This window comes from Gasterosteus aculeatus, chromosome 18 (assembly GCF_964276395.1).
Source record: "Gasterosteus aculeatus chromosome 18, fGasAcu3.hap1.1, whole genome shotgun sequence".
Taxonomy (NCBI): Eukaryota; Metazoa; Chordata; class Actinopteri; order Perciformes; family Gasterosteidae; genus Gasterosteus; species Gasterosteus aculeatus.
Window position 1 is genome coordinate 14198004 of NC_135706.1, and position 13570 is coordinate 14211573.

Genomic DNA, 13570 nt, shown 5'->3' on the forward strand with positions numbered 1-13570 from the left:
CCGGTGCAGGGCGAAGCGGCGGAGGCTCCTCGGGGGGCCGTGACGATGACGAGGTGCCGACGGGGGGAAGAAGAGTTCATGAAGTCCAAGGCGGTTTGGCAGAATGACAAAGAGTCTCCTACAAAGCACCCAAATGGTAGAAAATACCTCTTCATCGAACCTGCGATTCATTCATTCATTCAGACATTATTCTCCGTCGGGGTCGGTCAGCTGTCACTAAACCGGGATTACCGCATCCGCTCCAACGCATTCAAATGTGCGGCTGAGCGGCAGCTCACACGAGGGAGGACGGAGGGACACGCGAGGGTCAGATTCCATCTCCCTGATCCAGAGAGAGGGAGATTTCTCTCTACCGCTTCACGCCGACTGGTTCCCAACGAACAGGGAGGAGAGAGAATAGCGTTCGGTCCACTTCCTGTCTCTCGTCCTCTGCACAGGGCATCGCGGTGACGTCCCAATAAACATTAACATTGTATGTGTGTATTAAGAGCTGTCCGTTATTTCATCTTTGTTTAATCAGGCCCTGTAATTGAGATTAACATCTCTTCTCTGCAGAGAGACCTGAGAGAATAAGAGACATCCACGAGAACAATAAACAGGCACTTAAAGCGGTTCGGAGAAAGGATTGTGAGTACGAACGTGTCTTTAACGATTGCAACGCCGCCACATCCCTCTTCTTTAATAACTTGACTTTGTCTGGAAGTTACAGCGCAACAAAGACGCTGGAATCGAAACGGACAAAACAGGAAACCATTTCACCACGTAGTGCGTACTAGAAAATAATACATCCAAATCAACTAAATCAGTCAAAAGGATTATGTATTTATTTTACTTTTAGCAAAGTTCTGCTTTGCTTTAAAATCACCCTTTAAAACAAGAAGTCAAATCCATTATTTGCATGTTTTTTCCACCATCTATTTGAGAGCCTCGCTGACCTGTCATTTCGAATTTGTGCTCTCCAAAAAAGAACCAGCAGAGGCCAACAGTGACCTTTTGACCCTTCGAGATGAGGTTGTATTCCTGCGTGTAAAATGCGTCTCTCTCCCTCGGCGCCGATGAGCTGAAAAATAAATTGACTGGGAGATTGCGAAGCGTGCAGCTGGTGTCTGTGTTTGTATTTTAAGGAATTCAAACGAGAAAAGGCATTGAATGGAAGTCAGGTGTAACCTTCACTATTGTCACGCAGAAAAAGCCACCAAATGTTTGAAGGCCCGTCAGATCGCAACACCGTCGCCTTCTGCAAGACGCCGCTTCACCCGTCTCCTTTTTTTTGCATGAAACATTTAGCAGCGCGGCGACGACTAACAATACATTAGGCGTGTGTTTCTCAGCATGCGCACATGCATATTTAAAGAGGGGTTTTTTTTATATCTGCTCGCGGACATTTATGCACGTTGTGTTTCTGCAGAGCCACGCTGCGCTTTGCACGGCGAGGCCTAAAAACATCGTCTGATGCGTCGTCTGTTTTACAGAGAGCATCCGAGGTGACAGCGGATGGGAAAAGGACCTGATCAGTATCTTTAAAAAGGTCTAAACACTAACGGGACAGAAGCGTCTCAGCGCCGCGCTCATCCCTCAGCTGGAATCTAATAACGAACCTAATGAAGATCTGCAGGTCGCAGCGTCTTCCTGTGCACCGATGAAGCTCCATCCTCCTGTGAAGAGCCCTCTGAGCCCCCCTCCCCCGGGAAAACCCAGTGTGGTTAAACACCATTTAAAGATCCTTTAAATCAAGAAAAACAAAACAATTAGGATGTGAATTGGTATTGAACGGCGGCTTTGAAGGAGCTCTGATTCCTGCCGCTGTTTTGTGCGGGTTTGCTGTTTCCCAACAGGAAGCTGTTTTGATGTGCACGTTTAATAATGAACAAAGAGATCTCTCCCCCGCAGGCGGATCATTATTTCTACCCTACTTTGAAACCCCCGACATTGTAGTCGTTGTAATAAAGCCACAGTCTGATCTTTGACTGTCATGTACACGTCATTCTCCGCCGTCTTTCTTTGCATCCCTTTTCAAAAAAGGAATCTCATTAAACAGGATGTTGTGCAGCAGCCCCCCGTCCCCCCCCCCCGGCCCCCCCGGCTGGGGGGAGATTCCTAATTGGGCTTTGGGATCACACACTTGCCCTCGCTCACATTGATTTCACCCCTTCCAGCGTCGAGCTTAAGCACCACATTTTTCATAGCCTACATATTCAATTAATGTCGAAGGGAGGTTCCGTTTCCCCTTCAAAGTTCACAGTGGTGGATATCGCTCGTGACGGCTCCGTAATGGAAAGCGTTTAAGCCTCCCGGCTTTTAATTTCATGACGTTCGGGATTGAAACAATTCTGTGTTGTGGGCCTTTTTAGCAACAGCGGTGATGCAACGCGGTGGAAACAAAGGAGCGATTACATGTTGGGCTCGTGTCATATTACAGTGAGTCTCAAAGTTATTTAGGAGACGGACTATTCTGAATTTAATTACCGATAACCGCTTTGATGAAATCCATTAAAGGACGATGATCCAAATCGATGCAGCAGAGCCAGACGTGTCTTCTTTGTTTTGGTTGATTCCTCTTTATTGACGCTGGTAAAGTCCTAAGCCCTCATGGCCTCCTGCAGCTCTGCACCCGTTTATTCCCACTTAGCCGCTTTAGCGCTGAAGCCACGAGCTCACAGAGGACAGAGAAATGACAAAACGCTTGTATTATATCATATTCATCACGCCGTGTTTTGATTGATGAGCGAATTTTCCCCCCATTTACCCATCTGCCCACGCAGGGCCTTCGAACGCCTTCGTGCTAAAAAATAATAAGAGAAGAAAAGTAAAAAGAAAGAATGAACGTTGACAAAAGCAGCTCCGATCCACACAGACACAAAAGTCAAACAAGGATTTCCATAATGTGTTTTTTGGCTGATTAAAACAATCCGTTTGAATATCTGTAGCCTCCTCTGAAGCATTGTGAGCAGGGGGGCGGGGGTGGGGGGGGGCATTGATGACAAAAAGGTTGCACGGGGAGACAGACTATTAAATGTGCTCATCAGCGGAGGTCGGGAGAGCGAAGCGCGAGGCCGGCGTGGCGGGTCCTGCTCCCCCATTGGTCCTCGCCGCTGCACGGGATGCTGCGTTTATTCCCTGTTGGCGGAATTCAAACCGTCTCCAAGGTTAATTGCGTGGTTTTGTGGTCGCCGCGGCGCTGCACCTCTGCGTGCTCCGGGGCGGTGAGGACGGAGGCACAGCTCAGAATCTAAAGCGAGGACCGATGTTCGCTACCAGCGTTTTCTTAATGACATCCAGCCCAGTTTATCATCCAACGACAAGAAATATCACGGTTTAAAGGGGAAAACAGAAGCCCGAGATATTGAGACGTACAGACACCTGTCGTTTCTTCTTCAACCTTTTGGCTCGACACCCTCGTCTCTCAAGACCTTTTCAGCGGGCCGCCGTTCTAACGTGGCCTCCAGGATGTCTCCCACGCGCGTCTTCTTCCATCTGGGAAGCCGAGGTGGAGCGAGACCGCACGGGACGCGTTCCAATTAGTGGAAGAGGGCACACGTGAGATAAACCCTCCGACAAAGATGACACTTTTTCATGTTTTCAGATGTTTGCCCGTCACTTCACCGACGGCCACATCAACAACATCAGGGCGGAGGGTTTCCAGTCAAAGCATCTATTTTAAATCAGAACGCACAAAGTACGAGACGCAGCTCGGATTAATTAAGAAACAGTAACATTTGAAAGACGCTGGTGAGCCTTCGCTTCTTGTGTATGATCAAGTTTAAACTGGGGGAATATTGTGCACTATGTATGCATACAGTATATAATTATGAACTGTACCAATCAAGCAATTGTCATGTCATTAAATGAATTAATGAATTCGTTCTGTAAACGTCGTCACAGGTGAAGATTCCTTTTTCAAAGGTGTTGCAAATAATACAGCAAATTAGTGCCGTGTTTAACTTCCTGCAGCACAGTTTATTCCTGATAATCGATGTAACAAGTCGCCCATTTCCCTCCAAATACAAACGTCTTGTAGCTCTGAGCCCCACAGCTCACATAAATTACTGTGAAGAAGAGATCCATAGCGACTATTCACTGGGGCTGCTTAGCCAGATTAAAACGCCATCGATTTACACCTTTGTGGGGCATCGACCTGAATTTCAACTCCTTTTTGTTTTGTTTCTTCCACTATATTGTTCAAAAAATCAATACGCGGCTTCCTGGGAGGACAGGACGGTGCGCGCGAGGAGGCATTAAGGGGTATTATGGAGGAGCGATGGTTACTGCCCCCCGAACAGGAGGGCCGGACTGCGGCTCTGTGAGCACCCACGAGGCGCCCTGATGGGGGAGTCAGTGTGTTCCTCCACCCGCAGCACGAGGATCATCAACATTTCAGCGTTGTCTCCCTCTGCAGCAAAGGTCAGCCCGATGAGGACGCGTCCTCGCTGCCGTGCAGGATGAAGATCTGCACCGGTGACCCCCAGGGTGTGTGTGTGTCTGTGTCTGTGTGTGTGTGTGTGTGTGTGTGTGTGAGGATTTGTGTTTATATGCGTCTGCTGTTGTTGGGGGAATGGAACCACAGAAGTATCTCAAAGGTCAGCCGCTCATCCCCATTTATGAACGTTTTTGGAGGTGGGTTCTTGTTGTCGGGAACCGAGCAGAACGTGCAGAGAGGGCTGTGGAACCATGACACCATAGTAGGGTTCTCTGTAGAGGATCCTAGGAACATCTCCACATATTTGGGTTCTACACAGACCCCCCCCCCCTGAGAGGGTTACACCTGGAACCAGGAGTTTTCCTGTGAGAAAGATGGAGGACGCTATTGTTAAAAATGCTTAAAACATAAATTCAGATAAAGGAGAATAAATGATGACGCTCAGAAACACCTGCAACAAGTTGTTTTTAGACCTGAACTGTATCCGTGTGTGTCTGTGTGTGTCTTCATGTGTGTCTGTGTGTGTCTGTGTGTCTCCATGTGTGTCTGTGTGTGTCTATGTGTGTCTGTGTGTCTCCGTGTGTGTCTGTATGTGTCTGTCTGTATCTATATGTCTCCATGTGTGTCTATTTGTGTCTATGTGTGTCCGTGTCTGTCCGTGTGTGTCTGTGTGTGTGCCGTTGTCCTTGGTTGTGTGTAATCAGTGACTTCTACAGTGTCAGATTGATGCATTTTTCAATTCTAATTTCTCCAAAGCGAACGCTGAGAAATAATTCAGGCTTTCGAATGTGATGTTCATCAACATGACAACGGAAACAGTACACACTCTATAAATAGGAAACACTTTCAAAGGCACTGTTGTGTGTCTGCGAGAGTCTACACACACACACACACACACACACACACACACACACACACATTCGTTCTCAGTGAGCTCAGCGGAGGAGGAAAGGAAGAGACGAGATTCAGGCAAATATTGTCATTGGGGCTAAAATAAATGAGCTGTGACGCAGGGGGGTGTTGGATTCTCACACCTCCACCCCGTCGCCCTTCATGGTCTTTAACTTCGTTAAGTTCATGATTAAAGGGACAAATTCTGGAATATACGATTACAGCCATATCCAAATTTGTATTATTTGCCGTAGTTGAGAAAGTCTCCTTATGTGTCACCAGTTAAACACTTTACAACGAAGGAGCATGTTGTGTTTGCAGAAACGGTATCGGCAGTCAGTCATTGTGTTTTATTCATAACCGTGAGACAACAGCAGCATCATGAGGGCAAACAGGAAAGCACTGCATCCCCTGCTTCCTGTGAACACTTCTCGTGTGCTTCCACTGCCTCAGTTGTGTAAAAGGTGACCTTTGCCAAACACGAGTTCATGGTCTCAATCTCAAGTCTTCTTAAATAATAAAGACGTACACGCGGTCTGAACCTCACTGCTCTCAATTCAAAAACTTTAAAAAAACAACCCGGCGACAGCCGCAAACCAAGACTGCGGCCTCACTCGTGACGCGCGTTGCGTTCAGTGTGTGTGTTTAATGTGAGACGGCCTTCTCACATTAAACACAGAGCGGGAGGTTTATCTCCGGGGCAGAGCGCCTGCCAGACAGTTACATTGATCCGCCACTTCCTGCGCCACTTCCTGCGCCACTTCCTGCGCCACATCCTGCACCTCATCAACCAGTCAACGTGCTAAGCGGATAAAAAAAATGGTCCTTTACTGAACAATAGTTCCATGCTCTTTTTTTTTTCATTAGCGAAAGTGTGCTTTGAGTTGGCGCGACAATCGAACGGAAGAGCGACTAATGTACCAGCGCTCGAGAACAGCGTCCCGTCCCCGTGCACAGACACCTCGGAAGTCGGGTCCAAGGACGGAGGCGAGGGCGAGCGACGTAGCGTCTCTGTAATTTAGTTGCCCAAGAGCAAATATTTGAGGGCTTAAAAGCCCTCCAGGAGACGGAGAACAAACAGCCTGTGAAGTCAGCAGAGGTCTGTTGGTTGGAGCGGCTCTGGTCTCTCAACCAAAGCGTGAGCGTTTCTAGAAGATCCAGCGGGGGTTCAACCGCGCGTGGTTTTGGCTCGACTGCAGCGGAGCACGACGTGGTCAGAGGGGCGGGCGGGGGGTTTCCGTCGGTGGGTTTTCGGAGAGCGGCTGCCGTCTATTCATCCGACACACATCGACTAACCACATCACCAAGAAGGGGACGGAGAAAAATTAGAGCACTAATTCTGAATACTGTGTGTGTTCCAATAAGCGCTGTGAGCGGATGGAGTCATTCTCAGCTTTCCCCCGGGCATCGTCCCCCCCACATCAGCATCACGTGCTCAGGGAATTATTCAGAGGCAAACGCCGACGACCTCCTTGTGCGCGATGGCTCAGCAAAGGCCGCGGTGACGTTTTCGCAACCTCGACCTCGGACTGCAGCTCCCCCTCGTCATCCAGCAGCCGTTACTCAACAAAGACGCAACGGGCAGGTGTGAGGTGTCTACCGGGAAGGCTTCAAGAGGAGATGCAGCTTCAGTACCTTCTTCTCCTTCTTCTTCTTCTTCTGTCAAAAGTGACATTCGCTCACTGTGCGATGTGACAGACATATTGTTCATTTTAGAGATGAGAAAGTGCATTTCCAACCTGCAGACACGAGACAAAGCTGCTGTTTTCCACTGAGCTCCGTTGTGTTACTTCTTGTATCTGGCTCACACGCACAACCCCATCTCACTCTCCTAACTCAAAGCAAATGAGATGTTGCTAAATCTTTTTTCCTGGATCTGGTTCCTGAGCGACTGGAATCATTAAAGTCATCTTCACTTGGCAAAGAGCTTCAAGGGCATTTAACTGAACACTGTGGAAGTCCAGCTGTTTACGTCATACCTGTTCTAAGGGTGTTATTGAGAGTGGTGGTAACAGAGTTCTTGAGGGATTAATGAGGAAATGGCATTTAAATGCTGGACAACGACATATGGTTTTGTGCATAAGTGATAACGTGTCAAGCTGTCATCTGCTCACTGGTACAATATGCGCTGCGGTCAGTAAGCTGCAGTATTCAATGGAAAAGCTGAATCCCTCTAAATGCATCAGTAGATTTGGCGTGTTTCACCCTTAGGTGGGAAGAAAGGCGGCTTTATCTCCACTTCGTTGCTCTGTAAATTGTGCAAAGTCTTCCTTCACCCAGTGGTGTCTGCAGCAGCCGTTGCTTGGACGGGGTCAAGAGCTTCCACGGCTTTGGACCCAAAGCTGATAATCCACTCGCATCTTTCACTCTCCATTTTTGTGTCCGTGAGGCCTCTTCGACTTGACCCGCCGGTGTCCTCTCCTGTGTGCACCCCCGTGTGTGGATCACGTTAGAAAAATGAGCTCCTGAACACGGGAGACGTTAGCGGTTTGATTTGATTCGGGCAGATATCCGATGGCTTCGCCTCGTCTTTCAGAGATGAACAGATAAGTGTTGGCTGCAGGGGGGGGGGGGGCGACCCATCTTCCTCAGCACCTGAGATAAACTGAGCGTGGACTGGAGCTGTGCCCTGTTTTTGTCATGCTGACCATTACTTACGATTGTGACATATGGAAAATAGCAAATTATTGTTTTTTCTGTAAGAAGAACACTGAGATTTACCAATTGGGCCTCTAATTACAAAAAGAGATTAAAGGTGTAAAGTCTTCTGGGTCAAATGCAATCTAAATTGATCAGTAATGATCCAAAACCAACCGTCCTTATTACACTGAAATGAATCTAGCAGGAAGAAAACCCCTCGGCTGACAATGTTAGATTGAAATTACTAATCAATTCAAATGGTTTTATTTGTACTCCTATGTGACAAAAGAAATTAGCGTATTTCGAACTGTAACTTCTTCACCTGCAATGCTCCTCCTGCCAAACCTGAACGGGCTGCAGGTTTAAACAGGGAAGAACATTTTGTTTTTCTATCAGGACCAAAAGATCAAATATTAAACTGGACTGATTTTACGCCTTTTTATGTTTTTTCGAATATTCATTAATGATTAACTAACAACAATAACAAATAAATTATAATATATGTAGGATTATTAGAAACTGGAAAGTCATATTTTGGTGACTGAAAATAGATTTCGCCTCATTTGTGAACACAAATATTTACACAAATCTCCAAGGGAGCTGATTTCTGAGAACAGGGGGACATTTAATGAGGCAAGAAGGGTACCCGGCATCTAACATCCCTTTGGCTATATTCTAAAGAATAAACAAACCAAAACACCCCGCTGGTGTGTGTGCTGCATATGGGGGATATCTGAGGCCCAGACGTGGCTCTAATGAGACCCGGGGAGCCAGCGAGCGCCGACGTGGTCACATCTCCCGCGCCCCGGGGCGAGGCCGCGGGCGCCAGCTGTGGAGAGCACATCACTGTCGCTGGCTTACGCCGTGTGGCTGAAAACCAGAGGGCAGAGGTCCTCGCTGTCCCTCGTGGCGTCGCGCTGGCAGCAACTCAGTCGGCTCTGGTTAGCGGGGCGTCGCAGCAACAATCAAAGCCGGCCCCACCCAAAGCCCCCCCTCCCCACCCGCTAGGGAACTCTGAGATGCTAACAGGCCGCTAGTGACTCTGAGATGCTAACAGGCCGCTAGTGACTCTGAGATGCTAACAGGCCGCTAGTGAACTCTGAGATGCTAACAGGCCGCTAGTGAACTCTGAGATGCTAACAGGCCGCTAGTGACTCTGAGATGCTAACAGGCCGCTAGTGAACTCTGAGATGCTAACAGGCCGCTAGTGAACTCTGAGATGCTAACAGGCCGCTAGTGAACTCTGAGATGCTAACAGGCCGCTAGTGACTCTGAGATGCTAACAGGCCGCTAGTGACTCTGAGATGCTAACAGGCCGCTAGTGACTCTGAGATGCTAACAGGCCGCTAGTGAACTCTGAGATGCTAACAGGCCGCTAGTGACCCTGAGATGCTAACAGCCGCTAGTGACTCTGAGATGCAAACAGGCCACTAGTGACTCTGAGATGCAAACAGGCCACTAGTGACTTTGACATGCTAACAGCCTGCTAGTGACTCTTTATTCCTCCCGCTCACCGTGACTCCGCCTACACACGATATTAGCACTCACATTATCATGAGTTCTTTACTCTATTGCTCAAAGTACGAGCGTAGAGATGCCTCATCGAGATACATGAAACATTCACTCATTAACTTGTGGAGCCCAACCTACTGGCGAGGTGGCAAAGTTTAAAGGGGGTTTATTTTTAGAAGATATGCATGTAATCAGCTTTCAGGTTGACTGAACGTTGCCCAAATATGTGTTATTATTCATCTCCTGCTTCCTTTAAATGTCAGCGTACTGCTCGATCTTTGCCAGTGAAAATATTGACGCTCATTCAGTTTCATCCTGACATGCATCAAGAAATAATCGTCCTGGTCTGGTTTGCTTACATACTTCTTCAGAGGCATCGCTATCAAATTGACACTGTGGGATCTCTACTATTGGTGCATGATGCAGCAAGAAGAACCACCTTTCCTTTGCTCTTTAAGATAAAACTGGGCATCAGAAAGAGGGTGGCGGGGTGGGGGGGGGTAGTAACTGCCCCCCCTGGGGAGGCTGCAGTCCCACATGGCCGGTCCCGTGCTGGCCCAACTGTTGACGGATAAATCTGTCCAAATGTTAGTAATAGTTTTACATTAACACATCAGATAATAACTGCGGTGGGGGGGGTTGGGGGCTCTTGGAGTACGAGGGCAGGGGAGAGCAGCTTGTGCGTGGTCGAGCTGAGCAGACGGAGAGGAGTGAGAAGCTGGCAGATGAGAGGAGGATGACGGAGTAACAGCTCTGAGATGAAGAGCTACATTGTGTTCCGTGAACTTTACAACCACACAAGGAACACAATAACAACAACAACATTTTAGGGTTTGTTTAATCTGCAAACGGACCGAATAAAAGGTACACGCTGTAACTATTGTCAGTGACTTCCTGCAGCCGGTTGTCACGATGATCTTGCGGTTTTAACAGACTTCCTCTGTCAAATGACATTGACGGATTAAGTGTATGCAACGGTTTGCCACGTCATTGCACCTTGTTCTGATGTACCTTCACAATGGATAACAAAATGAGGCCCTTACAGAGATGCAGAGGGGCTTGTGTGAAGAATGTGTTCGTCGTGGAATGAATCAAAATAGATGGTTCAATAAAAATCAACTTTTTATTTCATTAAAAAATACAAAATCAAACGCAGTACAGGCACAGTGTGAATAACAAATATAATATTCAATCACCCAATGAAACGGTTTGCTTGTTGAATTTCCAGACGGCTGACCATGCCAAGAAGCTCTATTTCATGCCCATGCTTTTTGCTGTTCCCATTCAGTACTCTAGAGTGAGTACTCTGATAGAACAATACGGGTTGAAGGAGGTCGCGCTCATCCTCACCGGGCCCCCCTATTCTATACAAAAATATAGAATGATACCGTAAAAAAATACAAAAAATGTAAAAAAAGATACGACAAAGACAAAAAGTCTTCCATGCCTCCCAGGACTATTTCAGATTTGAACATTACTCCTGTCCATGCACTTGTGTGCATCTTTGTTTAGTATTTTTTGTTGTTTGCACAGTCACAACAAAACAAATTTCTTCTATGTGCAACATATTTGGCATTAAATGGTTCTGAGAGAAACAAAATTACCCTAAAAAGGAAAACGAAAATACAAAAAAGCAGAACAATTTGGGCCTCCTCAGTACCGATCTTGTTGGTCAGGACGGATTCCTCATCCTCATCTTCTGGGGCAGGTTCTGGACCAGTGTCCTTTCTGGCCGCATGTGTAGCAGCCGTCTCTGCTTCCTGGGTCGTGCGGTGGCCCGTACCACCCTTCCTGGAATGCTCCTCCATCGTAGCCTCGTCCTCCGTCTGCATACGGTTGAGCAGGTTGGTAGCGAAACGCTGGCTGGGCGGGGTCCACTGGGTAAGGCTGAGACGGCTCTGCAGGTGCTCCTGGCTGGGTGTTCTGGGCACGTTGGGTTGCTTGGGCCTCTGTTGCTTTCTTCTGCATCTTGGCCTGGTGTTTCTTTTTATTGGCTTCGTCTACCTGCATTCTTAGCAGTTGTATTGTCAGCTTCCTTAGTTCTTCTTGGCTGCTCTCTTCCTTCGCCTGGTGTCTTTGGACGTGTCGAGCGAGGTGCACTCTCCACGAGGCATCCTCCATGTCTCCTATAAGTTCCTCCACTTCTTCTGCTGCACCGGCTGTGGCAAACCTTTTTGCACCTGGGTACGCCAAAACCAGGTGGTGAAATAATCGCGGTCGTGTCTCACTCCTGTGACTCTAAGCCATTCTTCCTCTGCTCTTTGCAGGTACCGATACATTTCTTCCCCCGCTTTCTTCTCCATCCCGATGAGGGCGGACTTGTCCAGTTGAGTAGGCCAGATGCTTCGCAGGGCCTGCCAGTACCTTCCTCGGTGGGAATTAAAAGAATCTGTGTCAGCTCTGTGGGCGGTGTCGGTTATAGCTTCTATTTCGTTTAGCTTAGCTTTGGCGCGGAGCAGCAAGGCGCGCACCTCTCCGAGCGACAGCTGGTCTTTCGCCGTGAGCTCTTCCATCCGTCGAACCCAGGGGTCCGCACCCCTCCAGTGGTGGTAAAGAAGCTACCAGGGTCTCAAAGTCCCGGTGTCCCCATGGCACATATTCTGTTTGGCCTGTGTTTCTCACCAGAGCCCCCGGACGTTGGGCTCGAGGGGTTCGGCTTTCATATCGGTCTGCAGCACGTCTCTGTTGGTCAGACCGCCTTAGAGAAACGGGGTCTAAAGGGAGGCGCTGTCTTCCCCGTATGACTCAGGGAGGAGGAACTGTTCCGCGTGGCCATCGTTGGTTGTCCATGCCGGATCAACGTGAGGGCTTTGAGACGGGGTGGTCAGAAGGGCCGTGTGTCGTACCATCGCTGAGGTGACGTTTTGGGGGGGGGTCCTTCGCTTTCCAAAAAGTGAGCATCCTCAGTGGACGCACACGTTTTTTGTCCGCTCCTTCTTCTTCGAAGGCTTTAGTTTTGCTTTGTGTAGACATCTCGCGGCTGGAACCCGCTGCTCTCCGCACAGTCTGTCCCCTGCTGTGAGGGTGGCTCCTGAGGGGGAAACAAACTCATCCTACTTACTTTCTCATCCTTTTTCCGTCTTTTTCTGGCCTTGTTAGGGTAGCCATCACAAATGAATTAAATCAATTAACTTAAAAAACACATCGTTCCCACTTCTCTTGACTAGTGCTTGACTGTTGACTTTATCAATGATGCTTATTATAGATATATTTAATAATCAGATGTTCGGTCTTTTTGGTTTATTGTGTTGTTTCTAACTGGTTCAATGTAAGAATCCAACCAGTCAGACAAACTTCTCCTGAGCGGCTTCTCCCTTCATTACGTCACGTTCAATCTGCAATACCTTCTTTGAGCCCACGTCCGCTCTCTTATTAGTCTAACTTCCGGTGGCCTAAACTGAACGCCCCGCCCCCGGCCCCTCCCCCCGGCCCTCCCCCAACATCTGGGCCCGCTGGCCGTTGTTTTAAGGTTTTAGGGGCAAAAACGCTGACAAGAACCCACTTTTTATTTAGGTTATTCCCGGTATTCATTCTACCCGCATCTATAACTTGTATTCAGCTGCGTCACACCGGTTGACTCACTCGCTTAACTAAACACAGACACGCACTTTGAACTTTCCGAGCAGCGGTTTTCTTTCCCGCCCGTTAACGGTTCCGCGTCCTACTCACCGAACCAAAGCCCGCAGCGGCGCCGCCTCTAGAGGTTGAGAAGCGCCGGAGTCTCTCGCCTTGGTTCCCCGGTTCGACCCGACCGTAATGACAGATGAGAGGAGGAGGGAGGAAGGAACCCGAGGGGCTCCGGGGAGCGGAGGCGCAGCCTGCAGCGCCCCCCGCTGGCGACCGTCGGGACGGCTTTATGAGACCGGAAGTGACGTTAGACTCTTTGACGCGCTCTGCAACATATTGTTTATAACATATAAAGTAATACACTTTTTCAGTATTACCATTATCTACCGTATTGTGACCTTTTTCAGATTTCTTTAAGACTACTAGAACGTTTGTATGCATTTCTTTTAGATACTATATGATAACTTATTTAATTACTCGTCATCACGTCTTTTGACAGTATAGTACGACTTAACATACCATACGCTTTTTTAACATAATGTA

General features: G+C 48.2%; 1 long non-coding RNA gene across 1 annotated transcript; it reads right to left on the bottom strand.

The window, feature by feature from the left end:
* Positions 1-10564: 10564 nt before the first annotated feature.
* LOC120808378 (uncharacterized) lies at positions 10565-13330 on the bottom strand. Its single transcript, XR_005709959.2, has 2 exons — positions 13130-13330; positions 10565-12491 (listed from the first exon to the last, which is right to left on the bottom strand). It is a non-coding gene; the product is annotated as an uncharacterized LOC120808378 (long non-coding RNA).
* Positions 13331-13570: the final 240 nt, after the last annotated feature.